The sequence below is a fragment of the Eumetopias jubatus genome, unplaced genomic scaffold (assembly GCF_037043125.1).
Source record: "Eumetopias jubatus isolate StellerSeaLion01/CBP00866 unplaced genomic scaffold, mEumJub1_p1.0 scaffold_3, whole genome shotgun sequence".
Taxonomy (NCBI): domain Eukaryota; kingdom Metazoa; phylum Chordata; class Mammalia; order Carnivora; family Otariidae; genus Eumetopias; species Eumetopias jubatus.
This window is the reverse complement of record NW_028274809.1, coordinates 62,613,476-62,632,857: the sequence shown is the minus strand read 5'-3', so window position 1 is coordinate 62,632,857 and position 19,382 is coordinate 62,613,476. Positions and strand designations below refer to the sequence as shown.

Genomic DNA, 19,382 nt, shown 5'->3' with positions numbered 1-19,382 from the left:
CCTGGTGATGGGTATTAAAGAGGGCACATTCTGCATGGAGCACTGGGTGTTATGCACAAACAATGAATCATGGAACACTACATCAAAAACTAATGATGTAAGATATGGTGATTAACATAACAATAAAAAATTTTTAAAAAAATATCAGGGAAACAAAAGCAAAAATAAACTATGAGGACTTCATCAAAATAAAAACTTCTGCACAGCGAAGGAAATAATCAACAAAAATAAAAGACAACCTATGGAATGGGAGAAGGTATTTGCAAATGATATCTGATAAAGGGTTAGTATCCAAAATCTATGAGGAACTTATAAAACTCAACACCCAAAAAGCAAATAATCCAGTTAAAAAATGGGCAGAAGGGGTGCCTGGGTGGCTCAGTCAGTTAAGCATCTGCCTTCAGCTCAGGTCATGATCTCAGGGTCCTGGGATTGAGCCCCACATCAGGCTCCTCACTCAGTGGGGAGTCTGCTTCTCCCTCTCCCTCTGCCCCTCCCTGCTGTTCATGAGCGTGGCCCTCTCTCTCAAATAAAATATTTTTTAAAAATGGGCAGAAGGAACACCTTCTGGGTGGCTCAGTCGGTTGGGTGTCTTCTTTCGGCTTAGGTCCTGATCCCAAGGTCCCGGATCAAGTCCCACATCGGGTTCTCTGCTCAGCGAGAAGTCTGCTTCTCCCTCTGCCTGCTACTCCCCCTGCTTGTGCACTTGTGCTCTTTCTCTGACAAATAAATAAATAAAATCTTCTAATAAAAAATAAATAAATAAAAATTAAAAATGGGCAGAAGACATGAATAGACATTTTTTCAAACAACACATCCAGATGGCTAACAGATACATGAAAAGATGTTCAACATCACTCATCATCAGGGAAATACAAATCAAAACAACAATGAGATATCACCTCACACCAGTCAAATGTCTAAAATTAACAACACAGGATAAAACACATGTTGGCAAGGATGCAGAGAAAGGGAAACCCTCTTACACTATTGGTGGGAATGCAAACTGGTGCAGCCAGTCTGGAAAACAGTACGGAGGTTCTTCAAAAAGTTAAAAATAGAACCACCCTACAATCCAGCAATTGCACTACTAGGTATTTACCCAAAGGATACTAAAATACCTATTCAAAAGCATACATGCACCCTGATGCTTATAGCAGCATTATCAACAATAGCCAAATTATGGAAAGAGCCCAAATGTCCATCGACTGATGAGTGGATAAAGAAGAGGTGGTATACACACACACACACACACACACACACACACACACATACACACACACACTGGAATATTACTCAGCCATAAAAAGAACAAAATCTTGCCATTTACAATGATGTGAATAGAGCTAGAGAGTATTATGGTAAGCAAAACAAGTCAGAGAAGGACAAATACCATAAGATTTCACTCACATGTAGAATTTAAGAAACAAAACAGATGAACATGGGTTAAAAAAAGAGAGAGAGAGACAAACCAGGAAACAGATTCTTAACTATAGAGAAAAAACAGAATTACTGGAGGGGAGGTGGGTGGGGGGATGGGTTAAATAGGTGATGGGTACTACAGAGGGCACTCATGATGAGCACTGGCTGTTGTATGTAAGTGATAAATCACTAAGTTCTACACCTGAAACTAATATTACACTGTTTTGTTAACAAACTGGAATTTAAATAAAAACTTGGAGAAAAAAATAAAATAATAAAAAATTTTTTTAAATCTTTAACTTCAAAATATCAAAACTCACCTAAATGAAATAGATAACCCAAATTGCCATATAACTAATGAAAGAATTAATCTATAGTCAAAATCTTCTGAAAAGAGATTTCCAGGTCCCAATGGGTTCACTGGAGAATTCTACCAAACATTTAAAAAAGATATTACACAAATTCTACACAATCTCTTCCAGAAAACAGAAGAGGAGGGAATACTTCTCAGCTAATTTTATGAAGTTAGCATGACCTTGATGATAAAACCAGACAAAGACAGTACAAGAAAACTATAGACTAATATCCTTCATGAGCAAAGATGCAAAAATCCTCAACAAAATATCAAATCTAATCCAGCAATATAAAAAAATACACCATGATTAGGTGGGAAAAGAAGGCTCATTCAATATCTTAAAAATTAATCAATGTAATTCACCATATCAATAGTCTAAAGAAGAAAAACCACATGAGCATCTCAACTGATACAAAAAAAAGTATTTGACGAAAATCAACATCCATCCTGGATAAAAATCCTCAGCAAACTAAGAATAGATGAGATCTTTCTCAATCTATTGAGAAAAGTCATCCTCAGAAAAACCTACAGCTAACATATACTTAACTGATGAAAGACTGAATGCTTTCCTTCTAAGGTCAGGAACTTGACAAGGATGTCTACTCTCACCACTCCAATGCAACGTTATACTAGAATTCCTAACCAGTGAAATAAAGCAAGAAAAAAATAAAATAAATTGCATACAGATTAGAACTGTCTCACAATATGTAGAAAATCCCAAGAAATCTATTTCAAAAATTTCCTAGAGCTAATAAATGTATTTAGCAAGACTACAGGCTAAACAGCCAACACAAACACAAATATCAATCATATTTTTATATAGCAGTGATAAGCAATTAGATACTGAAATTTAAAACACAATATTACTGGGGCACCTGGGTGGCTCAGTCATTAAGCATCTGCCTTCAGCTCAGGTCATGATCCCAGGGTCCTGAGATCGAGCCCCGCATCGGGCTCCCTGCTCCGAGGGGAGTCTGCTTCTCCCTCTCCCACTCCCCTTGCTTGTGTTCCCTCTCTCACTGTCTCTCTCTCTGTCAAATAAATAAATAAAATATTTTTTAAAATAAATAAATAAAATACAATATTACTTACAATGGCGCCAAAAAATGAAATATCGGTATACATCTAAGAAAACTGTATACTATAAACCTCAAAACACTGATTTTTAAAACAGATGTGAATAAATGGAGAGACATATTATGTTCAAGAATTGGAAGACTCAACATAGTAAAGATGTCATTTGATCTACAGGCTTAATGGAATTCCAATCATCATCTCAGCAATATTTTTGGTAGTATAGGCAATCTGATTCTAATATTTATATGGAAAAGCAAAGGAACTAGAGAAGCCACAATAAATTTGGGGAAAAAAGTTGGAAGAATCACACTACTCTAAGATTTGCTACAAAGCTACAATAATCAAGAGTGTATTATTAGTGAAGAAATAGACACAAATCAATGGGAAAGAATAGAACCCAGAAATAAAATCACACATACATTAATTTTGACCTAGCATTTTGATGAAGAGAGGGTAGTTTTTCAGCAAAGGGTGTTGGAACAATTGGGCATCCATACACACACACACACACAAAAGCCTCAACCCATACCTGAACCATATAAAAAAATTAACTCAAAATGGGTCATAGATCTAAATGTAAAACATAAAACTATACAATGGTTAAAAGAAGAAATATAAAAAGAGATTCATGGCCTGGGGTTAGTCAGAGTTTTGAGACATGACACCAAAGACGCAATCTATAAAAGAAAAACATGGATAAATTGGACTTAATCCAAATTAAAAGCTTTTACTCTATAAAAAATACTCACTGTTAAGAGAATGAAAGACAAAAAATACTCACTGTTAAGAGAATGAAAGAGAAGCTAGAGACTGGGACAAGTTATTTGCAAATCATATGTCTGATAAAGGACTTGTATCCAGCATGTATATATATATATATATTCTCAAAACTCAATAATGAGAAAACAACTCAACTAAAAGATGAGAAAAAACTTGAATAGACATTTCACCAAAGAGGATATTTAGAAGGCAAATTAGTGTAGTCCAACATCTTCAGCCAGTAGGGAAATGCAAATTGAAACCTGGATGAAATATCACTCAACGCCTATTAAAATGGTGAAAATAAAAAATATTGACAATACCAGGTGCTGACAAGTATGTAGAACAACTGTAACTCTCAAATACTGCTGATGGAAATGCAAAATGGTACAAGTACTCTTGAAAGTCATTTGGAAGTCTTTTATAAAATTAGATGTATCTTGACAATTCTACTCCAAAGTATTTAGGAGATATGAAGTCCATGTTCACAGAAAAACTTACACATGACAGGTCACAGTAGCTCTACCAAAACTGCCAAAAATTGGAAAAAACCAAATACCCTTAAACAAGTGAATGGATAAACAAACTATGGTGTACCCATAAAAGGGATTACTACTTGGCAATAGAAAAGAATGAACTGTTGATACATGCAACAACTGAATAAATCAAAAAGGCACTATACTGAGTGAAAAAAGCCAGTCTCAAAAAGTTACATACTGAATGATTCCATTTATATAACGTTCTTAAAAAGACAAAACTATATTTTGGAAAGAAGACTAGTAGTTTCCAGGGCTTAGGAGTCAGAGGAGGGTGTAATTACAAAGATATAGTGGGAGAGAATTTGGGGGAGATGATGAAACTATCCTGTATCTTGATTGTGGTGGTGGTTACACAAATCTACACAGGTATTAAGACTCACAGAACTGTACGCTAAAAAAATGCTAATTTTACGGTATGTTAATTTGTTTAATTATGTAAATTTTTAAAGTAAGATAAGACAGTTTTTGTTGGCCACAGCTCAATATATGCCAAAAGTGTGCCTTGATCACCAAAAAAAACCATAAAAAACAAACGCAAAACCATCTTGGGCTGCATTAATGGAAGAATTAAATCCAAATCAAAGAAAGATATAGATGTGCCTTTCTGCCGGTGGACGCTGCAGAGTAAGCATCGTTAAAGTCTCCCCTCCCACCACCGTCAAGTCTAAGTCAGAGTCTCCCAAAGAGCCTGAACAGCTGCGGAAGCTCTTCAACGGAGGTTTGAGCTTTGAAACAACCGATGAGAGTCTGAGGAGCCATTTTGAAAAATGGGGAACGCTTAGGGACTGTGTGGTAATGAGAGATCCAAACACCAAGCGCTCCAGAGGCTTTGGGTTTGTCACGTATGCCACTGTGGAGGAGGTGGATGCAGCCATGAACGCAAGGCCACACAAGGTGGATGGAAGAGTTGTGGCACCAAAGAGGGCTGTCTCAAGAGAAGATTCTCAAAGACCTGGTGCCCATTTAACTGTGAAAAAGATTTTTGTTGGTGGCATGAAAGAAGACACTGAAGAACATCATCTAAGAGATTATTTTGAACAGTATGGGCAGATTGAAGTGATCGAGATCATGACTGACCGAGGCAGTGGCAAAAAGAGAGGTTTTGCTTTTGTAACATTTGATGACCATGACTCTGTAGACAAGATGGTCATTCAAAAATACCGTACTGTGAATGGCCACAACTGTGAAGCAAGGAAAGCCCTCTCTAAGCAAGAGATGGCTAGTGCTTCATCCAGCCAAAGAGGTTGAAGTGGTTCTGGAAACTTTGGTGGTGGTCGTGGAGGTGGTTTTGGTGGGAATGACAGCTTTGGTCGTGGAGGGAACTTCAGTGGTCGAGGTGGCTTTGGTGGCAGTCGAGGTGGTGGATATGGTGGCCGTGGGGATGGCTATGACGGACTTGGTCATGATGGAAGCAACTCTGGAGGTGGCGGAAGCTATAATGGTCATTAAAACAATCAATCCTCAAATTTTGCACCCATGAAAGAAGGAAATTTTGGAGGCAGAAGCTCTGGCCCCTATGGTGGTGGAGGCCAATACTTTGCCAAACCACAAAACCAAAGTGGCTATGGTGGTTCCAGCAGCAGCAGTAGCTATGGCAGTGACAGAAGGTTTTAATTACTGCCAGGAAACCAAGCTTAGCAGGAGAGGAGAGCCAGAGAAGTGACGGGGAAGCTACAGGTTACAACAGATTTGTGAACTCAGCCAAGCACAGTGGTGGCAGGGCCTAGCTGCTACAAAGAAGACATGTTTTAGACAATACTCATGTGTATGGGCAAAAAACTCAAGGAATGTATTTGTGACTAATCGAATAACAGGTTATTTTAGTTTCTGTTCTGTGGAAAGTGTAAAGCATTCCAACGAAGGGTTTTAATGTAGATTTTTTCTTTTGCACCCATGCTGTTGATTGCTAAATGTAATAGTCTGATCATGACGCTGAATAAATGTGTCTTTTTTTAAAAAAAAAAAAAAAGGAAAAAAAGAAAGATATAGACGTATTGGACCCTAAGCTGATCAGACCACACTTACAGTTTTCTGTTCTCTTTGGACCTTGATAAAATCAACACTATCTAGAGGAAGGAGACCAGGATGAATAGGGAATGGTGGAAAGAAGATATTTAGCCTGGAGAAGAAAAGGAATGACATGGTAATTGTCTTATTCTGTTAGAAAAATTGCTCGGGCGCCTGGGTGGCTCAGTTGGTTAAGCGACTGCCTTCGGCTCAGGTCATGATCCCGGAGTCCCGGGATCGAGTCCCACATCGGGCTCCCTGCTCAGCGGGGAGCCTGCTTCTCCCTCCGACCCTCCCCCCTCTCATGTACTCTCTCTCTCTCATTCTCGCTCTCTCAAATAAATAAATAAATCTTTAAAAAAAAAACAAAACAAAAAAACATGTTCTTAAAAAAAAAAAGAAAAATTGCTCAATTGTTTACTAAGTCTTATTCTGTATTACTCCTCAGGAAGGAACTGGCTCCCTGGGAAGTAGTTGCAAGAAGGCAGACCTTAGACAACTATAAAGGAAGGCTTTCTGATAATTCAAGTCGTGAATAAGTAAAATGACCTGCTTAGATAAGCACTGAGCTTCCCATCGTTGGAAATCATTGAACATGTTTAAGCAGATATTAAATAACCATCTGTCAAGGTTATCCTCAAAAGGATTACCTCACCAAGTAGGAGACTGATCTCTTTAACCTCTTGGGTCTCTTTGAACTCCACCTCCTGTATTCTAAATTATAAAGGATATTATAAATCACCCGCCCCCCCACTTGTATCTCCATCTCCCTACAATTCATTAGATTGTACGTTAGATACAGAGTGCTCACAAAATCCCCTTGGACTCCTCCTAATACTGACGGTCCCAAAACAGCCTTCTAGGCAGTTTTAATGATTTCCAACCAGCAACAGGAAAGATATGCAGAGGAACAAGTGAAAAAAATTAAACTTGTGCAGAGAATGGATAACCTCTAATCGCATATAAGGAATGTTTGACCCTGCTCTATTTATGTTTGATGAGTTATTGAATCTTCCTAAAAATGGACTAAAATGAGGTTTGAGACGTATTTTGACTTCCCTGATCTGGTCATTGCTCTAGTCTAGTAAAGGAAACCAAAAAGTTCCATGTCTTAAAATTTACCAAAAGGCAGAAAGAAATACCCCTATTGTTTCCTGTCCTTTCCCATTATTTGAATATTACTCTTTATATTTGACTCTCTAGTTTTCTCAGTATGAACTATCTAAGGCTAAACCTTCCAAAAGTCTGGCAACAAATTAGGAGTAAGAGTGCCTAGTTAAGGTCATAGTGGGTAACATCAAGGCAGGTTTAGCAGCCATCAGGCTGACAAGAATTGCGACAAGGAGAAGGTATGGGGATTAGTTTTATCTGGTGGGATATGAATCAAGCCAACTGATCAGTATTGGTATATCTGAGGTTGGAAGTGCAAGATTTAACACAGATCAGGCATGACTTAGATAGGACTTCAATCAGACATCATGTGGCACCCCAATGATTCCAAGAGAGCCAAGTTTTGCTGTCCAAGTCCAAGGCTATGATGATGCCTTCCCACATTAGAGTCCACAGGCCTGCCTAAATGGCCTCGTCCCCTTAGTGGAACTCTAGTTCTGAATTATTTATGTCAGATGCAACTTTACTCTTTTCACGGTGTACCTGAGGGTACAATCTTTCCCTTTCCAAGTCCAATAGAATTAAAAGTCCGTTTGGCAGACAAAAACAATCTATGGTATGGGAAGTCAGGTCACTCATTGGGGTAGGTAATCACTGGAAGGGAGCATAGTGGGGGGTTCTGGGGTGCTGGTAATGTTTCTTGATCTAGGTGTATTCAGATTGAAAATTCTAGTTGTGTACTTATGATCTGCGTACTTTTCTGTATTTATGTTATACTTCAATCAAAATGTTCCCAAGATAGGGAAAAAGCCCTGAGCAGCAGCTTCCCAAGGCCACTCTGGTTCCTGGGCAGCCAGCAGTGTAATCACTCAGTCTGAGCCCTGGACTCTCAGCTCTCTTTCTTTCTTTCCCTGTGTGTGTGTGCCTGCTCACACATGTTCACTCATACATGTGCACACACCCAAACACAAACAAGATCTATGCAGAGGCACAAGAGGCAGCAAGCACAGACCAGAGGTTTTCTGCCTTATATTCCCAACCCTGACCCCAACTCCAGGACTTGGCTCATGTCATTCTACAGACCAGGATTTGACATTCTACTCCTCACTGTTGGAAAGGGGGTCCTCCTTCTCTTGGTAGAAATCCAGACCTCTGAGGTGGAAGAAATAAGATAACTTTAAACATCAGTTAACTAATGACACTGTATGTTTGTAGTTATGTGTATTTAGCAAAAAAGAAAAGAAATATATCAAAATGTTAACAATTTTTACCACTGAGCTATGGAATGAATTGCATTTTTTCTTTGTCCTTTTCTCCCATTTTTATATTTTCTATGGTAATTGAATACTAATTTGTAATCAAGAAAAAATATATGCTATAAATAAAAATTTGTTTGTATATTACATTAGCCTTTCAAACCTATAAGCATATGTTTTCTTTTTTTTTAAGATTTTATTTATTTATTTGACAGAGAGAGACACAGCGAGAGAGGGAACACAAGCAGGGGGAGTGGGAGCGGGAGAAGCAGGCTTCCCGCCGAGCAGGGAGCCCAATGCGGGGCTCGATCCCAGGACCCTGGGATCATGACCTGAGCCGAAGGCAGACGCTTAACGACTGAGCCACCCAGGCGCCCCAGCATAAGTTTTCTCAGTGGGTTCTCTGTATATTTTGGATACAAGTCCTTTATCAGACATGAGTTCAGCAAATATTTTCCTTCAGCCTCTGGCTTGTCTTTTCATTTTCTTAACAGTCTGTTTTGCAGAGCAGAGGTTTTAGATTTTAATAAAGTCCAATTTACCACTTTTTTGTTTCATGGATTGTTCTTTTGGTTGTATCTAAAAATTCATCACCATCTATTGATTCTTACAATTAACTCTCTGATATTATTACCTCCGTTTTGCAGATGAGGAAACCAAGACTCAAAGATGAAGTTGACTAAGCTCACGTGGGCAGAAGTAATGGATTTGAGACTGATATAATCCAATACACATTCCATTATGCAATGTTGTAACGCTCTCTAACTCTATTCTTCTTGCCTTTTTGTTTTCTTTGCCTTTCTTTCCTTTTTTCTTGAAGGTTTTTTTTTTTTTAACCTAGGGTGAACATGTTTGCCAGAAGAAATGGCAACTTCCAGAGAAAAAGAGATGGATGAAACTGGTCCAAAGGTTATCTATCACAACAGTATTGATAAGAATGTACTCTAGAGCGCCTGGGTGGCTCAGTTGTTAAGCATCTGCCTTCGGCTCAGGTCATGATCCCAGGGTTCTGAGATCGAGCCCCACATCGTGCTCCCTGCTCAGCGGGGAGCCTGCTTCTCTCTCTCTCCCTCTCCCCCCACTCCACACCAGCTTGTGTCTTTCCCCTGGTTCACTCTCTCCTTCTCTCAAATAAATAAAACCTTGAAAAAAAGAAAAAGAAAAGAAAGAAACATGCTCTAAGGTAGCAGTGTCAAGTGTTGTGGAAGCTAAGGGCCCATTTCTCTAGAAACACACATAAACACATTTTGCATACAATTTTAGGTATTCTGAATGCCACTCCTGCTTTATGACATAGGTATAATTAGTTTAGCACCTGGTCATCTGGGAGACATATAAAATAATAAATAAATAATATCTAGCATAGTTCCTGTGCATAGTAGGCACTCAATAAATTCTCATTTAGTCTGAAGTCTGATTAATTTGGTTAATAGTACTTTTGGCCTTCAAGTAGGAAATCCATACCCACTCGATTTAAAATAGTCTATTACAAGGATTTGCCACAGGGTGTCACTATTGTTCTAGAGAAAAATTAAGAGCATACAAACCCCCCTCCTCCTCGCTCCCCCCACCATGCCACGCCCCCTCCCCCCAACCTCCATTATTTAAAAAACTAAGTAATGCCTGTGTGGTGAGGAGGGGGCGGGGAAGGGCATTACTTTTGTATTCTAAAAGCTTTTTAAAAATTTAATATTAACACAATTCATTGCATTTGAATTATCACTATAAAAATGTTGCATCAACATATTTGGGGTTACTGAGCAGCTGTCCAGGGTGTAAAAGAAAAATTAAAAAGCACTATTTGGGTTCAGAAAGTTTACTCCAACCCAGAGGATCCTTGGGGAGTCTCAATTGCTCATTTACTCATTCATCAAAGATTTATTACTGGCTATGTGATATGCATCATGTAAATCATAGTATGCCAAGAGGTTTGGGCATATCTGGTCACTTTCACAATAGCTCGAGGTGATTAGACCCCTGCTTAGGGTAGCAATAGGATAGGGATTTGGTTCAGGATACCTATAGAGAATTTGGTCATCCCAAATAGCCTCTCATGGTTACTCGACCTGAAAAATGTAATAATAGTCCTACATCCTATAGTGCTACCTGGGGTAATATCCATCCATCACTGCTAAAGTGAGCAGCAGACACCTGTAAAATATCCTCCTGGCTCGTGCCTTCCTCCCTCTGGACACCACTGATGGCATAAGAGACAACATTCAGATAAGCAGTTTTGTTTTGCTTTGTTTATGTAGGCTCCACACCCAACGTGGGGCTTGAACTCAGGATCCTAAGATTAAGAGTCACTTCCTTTACTGACTGAGCCAGCCAGGCGCCCCGAACAGTTTTGTTTTATAACAGCATTTTTGAGATATTCATATACTGTAAAATTTGCCCATGCAGAGAGTTGTGCAATCATCACCATTATCTAATGCCACAACATTTTTGTTAGCGCCCAAAAGAAAACCACACACCCACTATCAGTCACTCCCACCCTTTCCCCAGGGTCTGGCTACACTTACCTACTTTTGGTCTTGCCGGATTCACTTATACTGGACATTTCATATAAATGGAGTCATAATACAGGAACTGTTTGTAAATGGCAAAAGAAAGCAATTCTTTGATCTCTATTCCAACTACCATAGTTTGGGTAGATTTCTGCTTCCAGAAAAGGGCTTTTAGAGTAGTGCCCAATATGTAATTTATAAATTTCCATAATATTCATCATGAACTCCTCTGGGGAATTAGTTCAACAATACATCCAAATTGAAGTGAAATTGGTGTTACTCAGGACAAAAGTGGCTGAAATTAGCCATCTTCTGAAATCATTACTTTTTAAGTATGGGTCTGTGAGAATGTGGGCTAAGAGTTATACCTATTATCTTATATTCTGAAGTAGGAGACAAGAAAAACTATCTATAAAGCTCCGCTATCTCTCTTAATTAATCCTTAAATAAATACCCACGTCCTCCACCCAGTCCCACAGCATAGAATGAGCTGACAAGAACCCGCCTGGTGGTGAAGAATAACATCCACAGAGAGAAAACCGTGCTAGGTATTGTGCTAGGCATTTTCCTCCCACCAATTGAGATAAGTACTATAAGAATGAGAAAATGAGACTCAGTGACATTCAATAACTTACCCAAGGGAGGCTACATGCCTAGTATGTGGAAGTGTTTAATAATGGATAAAAGCACAGAATCAGGAGCCAAACTATCTGGGTTCAAATCTTGAATTCCACAGCACACTACCTGTGTGACCTTCAGCAAGTTCCTTTACCTCTCTGTGCTTCAGTGGGCCTCTGTAAGGAAGGGATACTAATAATGCATACCTTATTGGGAGGTTGTAAGGTTCAAATAAGTTAGTACCTAAAGCACTTAGAACAATGCCTGGCATATTAAAAGCCCTCTAAAAGTATGAGCTGTTACTATTATTAGAATCCAGATGTGCCTAGATTTAAAGTTCTTGACCTTGATGAAAAACCAAGCCTCTCCATGCCTACCCTCTATTCTTGCAGAGTTAGGAGATCTGGGCCGGAGCTGAACTGACAGTGCTACAGAAGGTGATGTCTCAATCAATGTGTGAGCCTGGTGCACTGAGCACATTGGTGGTACCACCCTGTTCACACTCCGGACAATGTCTGCCACACCTTATTTCCCCACCCACTCTATGCAAATACCACAGCTCTGGCCTGCATTGCAATAGTACGCGTTATAAGGATGAAAGAGAAGGGTGTGAGAGCGGTTGCCTCCTGCAAGAGCTCTTTTACATCACTGTAAAAGCAGAATAATAAAACTTCACTGTCACTTTCAAGAAAGAGAAAAGCAAAACCAGGCCAATGAAGTGATAACATGAACTAATGACCAGGGAGGTATTTGCCTGCCCACATCCCAAAGCAAAGGGGCCATTAAGATGATTGATGGCAACAGTGGGTTACCATTACTGGTCTTGACAGCAATTGTCTTTAAGAGGACTAGGTCCTGTAGTCCTACAAGTCTGCTTAGATTTCCAGAAGGAAGGACTCCAAGGGGGAAAAAAAAAAAAAAAAAAGCTGTTCCCTAATACATAAATAAAGAGGGCAAACTTGAATTTTGTTTTCTTTTTAATTTTTCTTATTAAGTAATCTCTATGCCTAGAGGGAGGGAGAAAGATGGCGGCAGCAATACTGGAACATATGGGCGCATTACAGATGCAGAATCTGAGGGGGAAGCTGGCCCTACGGCTTCTTTCATCTCATAATGTTTTACCCCAATCACATATCCACACGAGTGGGTCTCCGGACATTTCTCAAAGATAGGAAAAGAAGAATAAAATTGTCTATCCTCCACAATTGCCTGGAGAACCTCGGACACCAGCAGAAATCTACCATTGTCGAAGGCAAATAAAATACAGCAAAGATAAGATGTGGTATTTGACAAAATTCATACAAGGAATGTCCATTGACCAGGCTTTGGCTCAACTGGAATTCAGTGACAAAAAGGGGGCCCAAATAATTAAAGAGATTCTCTTAGAAGCACAAGATATAGCAGTGAGAGACAACAATGTGGAATTCAGATCCAATTTATATATAGCTGAGTCGACCTCAGGGCGAGGCCAGTACCTGAAACGCATCCAATACCATGGCAGAGGTCACTTTGGGATCATGGAGAAGGTTTTTTGCTATTATTTTGTGAAGTTGGTGGAAGGCCCCCCCACCTCCACGTGAAGCACCGAAGGCAGCAGTCACCCACACCAAGGAGTATATTCAGGAGCTGCACAACCGGACCATTATTCACACTCTGTGATTGGCGATTCAGACTCCACAGTGTATATATTTTGCCATTTATTTCTTAAAAACAAACAGAAATTAAAGACAAATTCTTATTTTAAAAAAAAAAGTAATCTCGGGTGCCTGGGTGGCTCAGATGGTTAAGCGTCTGCCTTCAGCTCAGGTCATGATCCCAGGGTCCTGGGATCGAGTTCCGCATCAGGCTCCCTGCTCCTTGGGAGCCTGCTTCTCCCTCTGCCTCTCTCTCTCTCTCTCTCTGTCTCTCTCTCTGTCTCTCATGAATAAATAAATAAAATCTTTAAAAAAATTTAAAAAATAAATTTAAAAAAGTAATCTCTATGCCTAATGTGGGGCTTGTACTCACAACCCCAAGATCAAGATTTGCATGGTCGGGTGCCTGGGCAGCTCAGTCAGTTAAGCATTTGCCTTTGGCTAGGGTCGTTATCCCAGGGTCCTGGGATGAAGGCCCACATTGGGCTTTCTGCTCAGCAGGGAGCCTGCTTCTCACTCTCCCTCTGCTGCTCCACCTGCCTGTGTTCTCTCTCCCTCTCTCAAATGAATAAATAAAATCTTAAAAAAAAAAAAAAGATTTGCATGATCTACCGACTGAACCAGCCAAGAACCTCGAATTTTAAGTTTTCTTAATAAAATGTCTTATCTCTTTATCTGTATCTTTTATCTGCTTGCCTCTCTGGAATCATTTTAGAGAAGATTTAATAGTCAGTAAATAAATAAATCCCTGCTGTTTGTAACCTGGGTTCTGCCCGAAATGATCAAATGATAAAATTTGCTTCTTTTCCAAAATTCTTTTACAATAGGGACGACTGGGTGGCTCAGTCAGCTAAGCATCTGCCTTCCCCTCAGGTCATGATCCTGGGGTCCTGGGATTGAGTCCGCATCAGGCTCCTTGCTTGGCCAGGAGCCTGCTTCTCCCTCTGCCTGCTCTACCTGCCATTCCCCCTGCTTGTTCTCTGTCAAATAAATAAATAAATAAATAAATAAATAAATCTTTTATAATAGACATTATAATTAATCTAATTAAAGAAACGTGGTATCTTTTAATAAAACTTGCAGATTCTTTTTTAGTCAGTTCAACTTATTTTTCATTTTCATACAAACTGGTAAAATCATTTAGCTCACTGGTTACTTGGGTCCAGCCCTTGAGAGAGGAAGCTTTGATAAACTAGTCCCAGTTTATTCCAGGAACCCGGTTACATTGTTTCTGGGACTTTTGATCAGGAATGGACAATACTGAAGAGTCAAAAAAAATCACTGATATCATCTGTAATAGGTGTTTTGTGTGGGCTGGTGAGGTGCAGATAGAGCTTCAACCACTTACCCTAATTCCACCTCCACTGAGCTTAGACTGTGCCTCATATACTGCTCATCATCCACCTGACTCTAATTTCATCAGAAGGCTGACATTAAAAACCAGTGACTCAGTGAGAAAGGAATGAGTAAGAAGCCAAAAACATAAATAGAATCCTATTATGCTCGCTCCACTTTCACATATGCCTCTGGAGTACGTGAGTGACTAAATAAGTGAGTGAGTGTAAAAGCATTTGAATCTGAGTAACAAAATAAATAACTACAGTACTGTATTATAACTCAAAGAGTAAGTTAAATATCCATGATTCATACTGACATGAGTAAATGATTGAAAAAATAAATACATGGAAAAAAAAAGGGAAAATCTTTCTTACAGAATTCCAAATAATAAATGTAGATATTTTCACCTCCAGGATATGGAGCCTAATCTCCCCCCCCCTTAGGTGTACGCTGGACTTAGTGACTTCCAAAAATTGAGCAGGGAAAGAGAAAATAGTGACTTGACGGTGGAGAAACCTGGCGCAGACCCCACCTTAGCCAGGTGATCAAGGCCGGCATTATCAGCAATGTCATGTTGATATCATCTACCCCCGATCCCATACCTACATCACAGAACTATCTAAATATATAAGGAAATTTAATCTTAAAAATATAATTAAAATCTCTTTTGTTTCTTTACACACTTGCCACAATTTAGGGATAGGTATGAGTGTGTGAGTATATTCAGGAATATACAGAAGAGGTTTGAGAGGAAATAGACCAAACTGTTAACAATGGGTACTTCCAGGGAGAAAAGTCTTCTTGGAGCAAAGGGGACAGATGAAGGAGCATTTTCACTCTTTATTCTACGTATTTCTGTATGGTTTTAAATTTTTTCACACTTTTGTAATTTTATTAATTTTAAAAAATAGAAATGGTCAAAAAGAAAGAGCTCTAGGGAGAAATTTGCAACTTTATACTCCATAGCTCTGGTCTCCTTCCAAACATGAAGAAGTGCTCTCATAAAGCATCTTTTGAAGATCTTTTCTGATTTGTCATTCTCTACGTTCATTGATTTTCAAAATACTTAATTACAACAATATAATTTAATGCTACTCTTAAATTTGAATTCTCCCTTCTCAACTCTAAACTTTAGTGTCTTTTTTGGCAAGAGTGTTAAGGCTTAGTTAGATGGTGAGTGCCTATATGTCTGTGGGTGTTCTATGTAAGTGATGAATCACTGAATTCTACTCCAGAAACCAATATTGCACTGTATGTTAACTACCTAAAATTTAAATTAAAAAAAAAAACAAAGAGTAGCTCCCAGGACTACTAATCTTTGCCCATTCCCAGCTAAGGCAAGTGGCAAGTGGGTGAATACATGTCTTACACACCAAAGAATCACTGGAGTTAGAATATGAAACCTATGAGAAGGACTATAAGAAAGGTAAAGAATATCACATCTTCACTGAATTCCCAAGATATCATTATTTTCATATGTGAAAACAGGTATTAATCTACACGAACTGCAGATGTCAGCACTATCACCTTGACTCTAACAGTAAGATTGGGTAAAACATCCTCTCCACATTCTATTCAATATCCAAGATGTCTGTGATATCTCAAAGGGTTTGTCTTCTCATGGTTTACAGCTCCAAGCTTTGACTTCCTCTGAATTAATTGGTTAAGATTATGGATGGCCCCTTCTTAAGAATCCCCGTCCCTGTTCTGAGCCACGAAATTTGGCACCACTTTCTGATTTCTACTGAGGGAGAAATACTCACACAAAGACTTTGTGTTTTAAAGTTTTGTGAGATGAATGGGGTTTACATCACAATTCTACAGATAACTTAAAATCCAGAGTTAGATGTCCATGCCATTCAAATGACCTGACATTACGTTGAAATCACAATTTCTACTTTAGCTTCCCTCCAGGCTTCTCACTTTTCCTCTCCCTCTCTTCCCCCTCTCTCCTCACAATGTGAGTATCCTAAAGGTATATAAGCTGAAAGCCTCTTGGAAAGCATTTTTCATACTGTTTACTTTTTTATTAGTACAGATATTACAGCTTACAAAATGGATTCTTCTAAACTCTACTAGTTGTTACAATCAGCAGACAATAGAAATTCTAAGAAATAGGCAGTAACTTTTTTCTTTTCTATATGCTCTTTAATCTTTAAAATTAACCTGATGCTTAATGTACTGTAAATAGCCCCAACGTCATCAGATTGTTTTTGTTTTCAACTTGCATGAAAGAACAGTAACGATTAAACCCATTCCATTCATAATGTTTATGCTTAATGCTGTGAGGAGTTGCTATTTCATCAGCCCATTGAGCACTGAAGCTCAATTTGAGTGTACAAATCATATTGTAAAACAAAATAATAACCTTCTAAATGTGTTACTATGTACTACTAATGGCATGCTATTAAAATAACTTTGGGTACCACAGTAAATCTACCTTGGAAGTGTGAGTTTAAAATGTTTGTAAAATGTTTTGTAAATATGATTAATAATGAAATATAAATAATTACAGACATTTTCCTTGTTCTTTTTTATACAGAAGATACACAGGAATTATGATGTAGATCAACTTAGATCAAGGCCATGTATGTGTGTAATACAATTGTATTATAGTACGGATATAAATGACCATACTTAGTTTTGGTAAGGTGGCTGCCAAAGAAATGTCTATCGTTTTGACGACAATGGTCAATACATAGCGGTTTACCCAGTTTTGGGGGAGGTTGCAGTAATATATATATAAATATGAATTTTGGAGTATAACTTGATAGTCTGATAGGTTTAGATTGGGAAGGATGGTGTACGCAGGGAACAGCATAAAGAAAAGTACAGGCACATACTGGGAATCAGTTCAACGGTTCAGAATTCCTGGCCATTGGTAAATAATGAGATGCAATGCTAGAATTTTGGGGTAATCTGGCTTGATAATGATAATGATAAAGAGAATTCATCCTTTTAAAGTTCAGGGAAGACACACTGACGTATGGTAAATGGAACTAGGGTGATTCACTTCGGAGTCATTGGTTTGTTTCCAATTTGACCAGATCAGTGGAGCTGTTAACATTGGGAAAAGAAGAGGCCTAATACCTCCTATTACTAGTAGCATCAAAACAGAAGGACTATAGCTATTACCATGAGAACTAGGTAGGAAGATACAAGGTGAGGAGTACATAGCCTTCCTCTCTTCCCTACTCTACTCTTTGCTGTCCCCATTAAAGCTGAGATCTGCCTCCTCTGCACAATCCCAACCTTTTACGCTAAACTCAATTCAATCTACCTGAACAAGAATACATCTACTTTGGATGTGGTACGTTAAGAAAATGAACAAGTTTTGGGTGTGCCTGGGTGGCTCAGTCAGTTCAGCATCTGCCTTTGGCTCAGGTCATGATCCCAGAGTCCTGGGATTAAGCCCCACATTGCACGGAGCTCCCTGCTCAGCAAGAAGTCTGCTTCTCTCTCTCCCTCTGCCTCTCCCCCAGCTTGTGCTCTCTCTCACTCTCTCTCTCAAATTAATTAATTAATTAATTAAACAAACAAGTTTTTAAGCATGGCATACTGTTCTTGACCGCATATATTAATTGCTGATGAATATTCACAAATTGAGAATTTTTATGTTTCACCCAGTTGCTAAGCAGTACATTCCTTTTCAGTGATATAAGGAAACATCATTTCTTAATGCATCCTCTATGATGTCTAGGAAAGCATCCCACAGAACATCTTATAAATAAACCATGTTTCATTTTATTTTGCATAGGCTTAAAGTCTTTAAATGGATTCCACAACTTCTTCATAGTAAGAACATCTTTGTTCAACAAAAGAACAAAGGATTCCATAAATTCAGTATTTCAGTATATACATTAATTCAAAATAAAAATTTTTATAGGAACATCAAAACCATCTAGTAGAGCTTTTACATTTTAAGACAGCTTATAGTAAATGCTACTCAGGGACTCGTGACATGTATTTAATGATTGTCTTCACATAGAAGCTAAGGAACAGATCAAACACTTGGAAACACTTGGAAAAGCACAAATATAATTACTTCTTCCTCTAAAGGCTTTTTGCTTAGTACCCATTTTCTAGTAGTTGGACTTGAAAATTTGTTTCTAAGTGCAATAATTTTATTTTGATAGAAATATATTTCAATCAACGTTGATTGCCATCTAATTGAACAGAGTAACATATTTACACTAATGCATATTTTGTTATATAAATTCTAGATTTTATATTTTTTAAATATTAAGGTTATAAAATATATTTTGGCTTACTGAATATCTTCCTAGTAAGATGTGTCTTCTTGGCAGAAAGAATACTGGGGTATCCAACGTATTATGAACACGCAATAAAAAGTAGAAACTAACACCTTGAAGGAAAGATTATCATTACCTATGAACTCTCAACATTAATAAAGGTGATCATTTTAAAAAGGAGATGAGTGGAGTAGAGGAAAGAAGAAATGACTCAGTGACATAAAGGTAACAACGAGTTTTTATTTGCATTTTGACTTTACTGTACTTCTTTATTACCCAAGCTATGTACTGTCTTTCACTGGGCTCAAGGTCATCATACATGCCCCCCTCCCCACGCCCTCATGCCCTTAAGTTTGCTTTTAGAAATAAATATAAATAGGTATTCTTTTTTATGGAAGTACAATTGACATACAACATTATATTAAAATAGGTGTTCTTGGCCAACCCTAAAGGCCCTCATTGGCAACCCTGTTGGGACCCCTCTCACTCTTGAAAGTTTTTTCTGTA

General features: G+C 38.5%; 1 pseudogene; it reads left to right on the top strand.

Moving 5' to 3' along the window:
- Nucleotides 1–12,675: 12,675 nt before the first annotated feature.
- Nucleotides 12,676–13,309, top strand: LOC114222892 (large ribosomal subunit protein uL22m pseudogene; annotated as a pseudogene).
- Nucleotides 13,310–19,382: the final 6,073 nt, after the last annotated feature.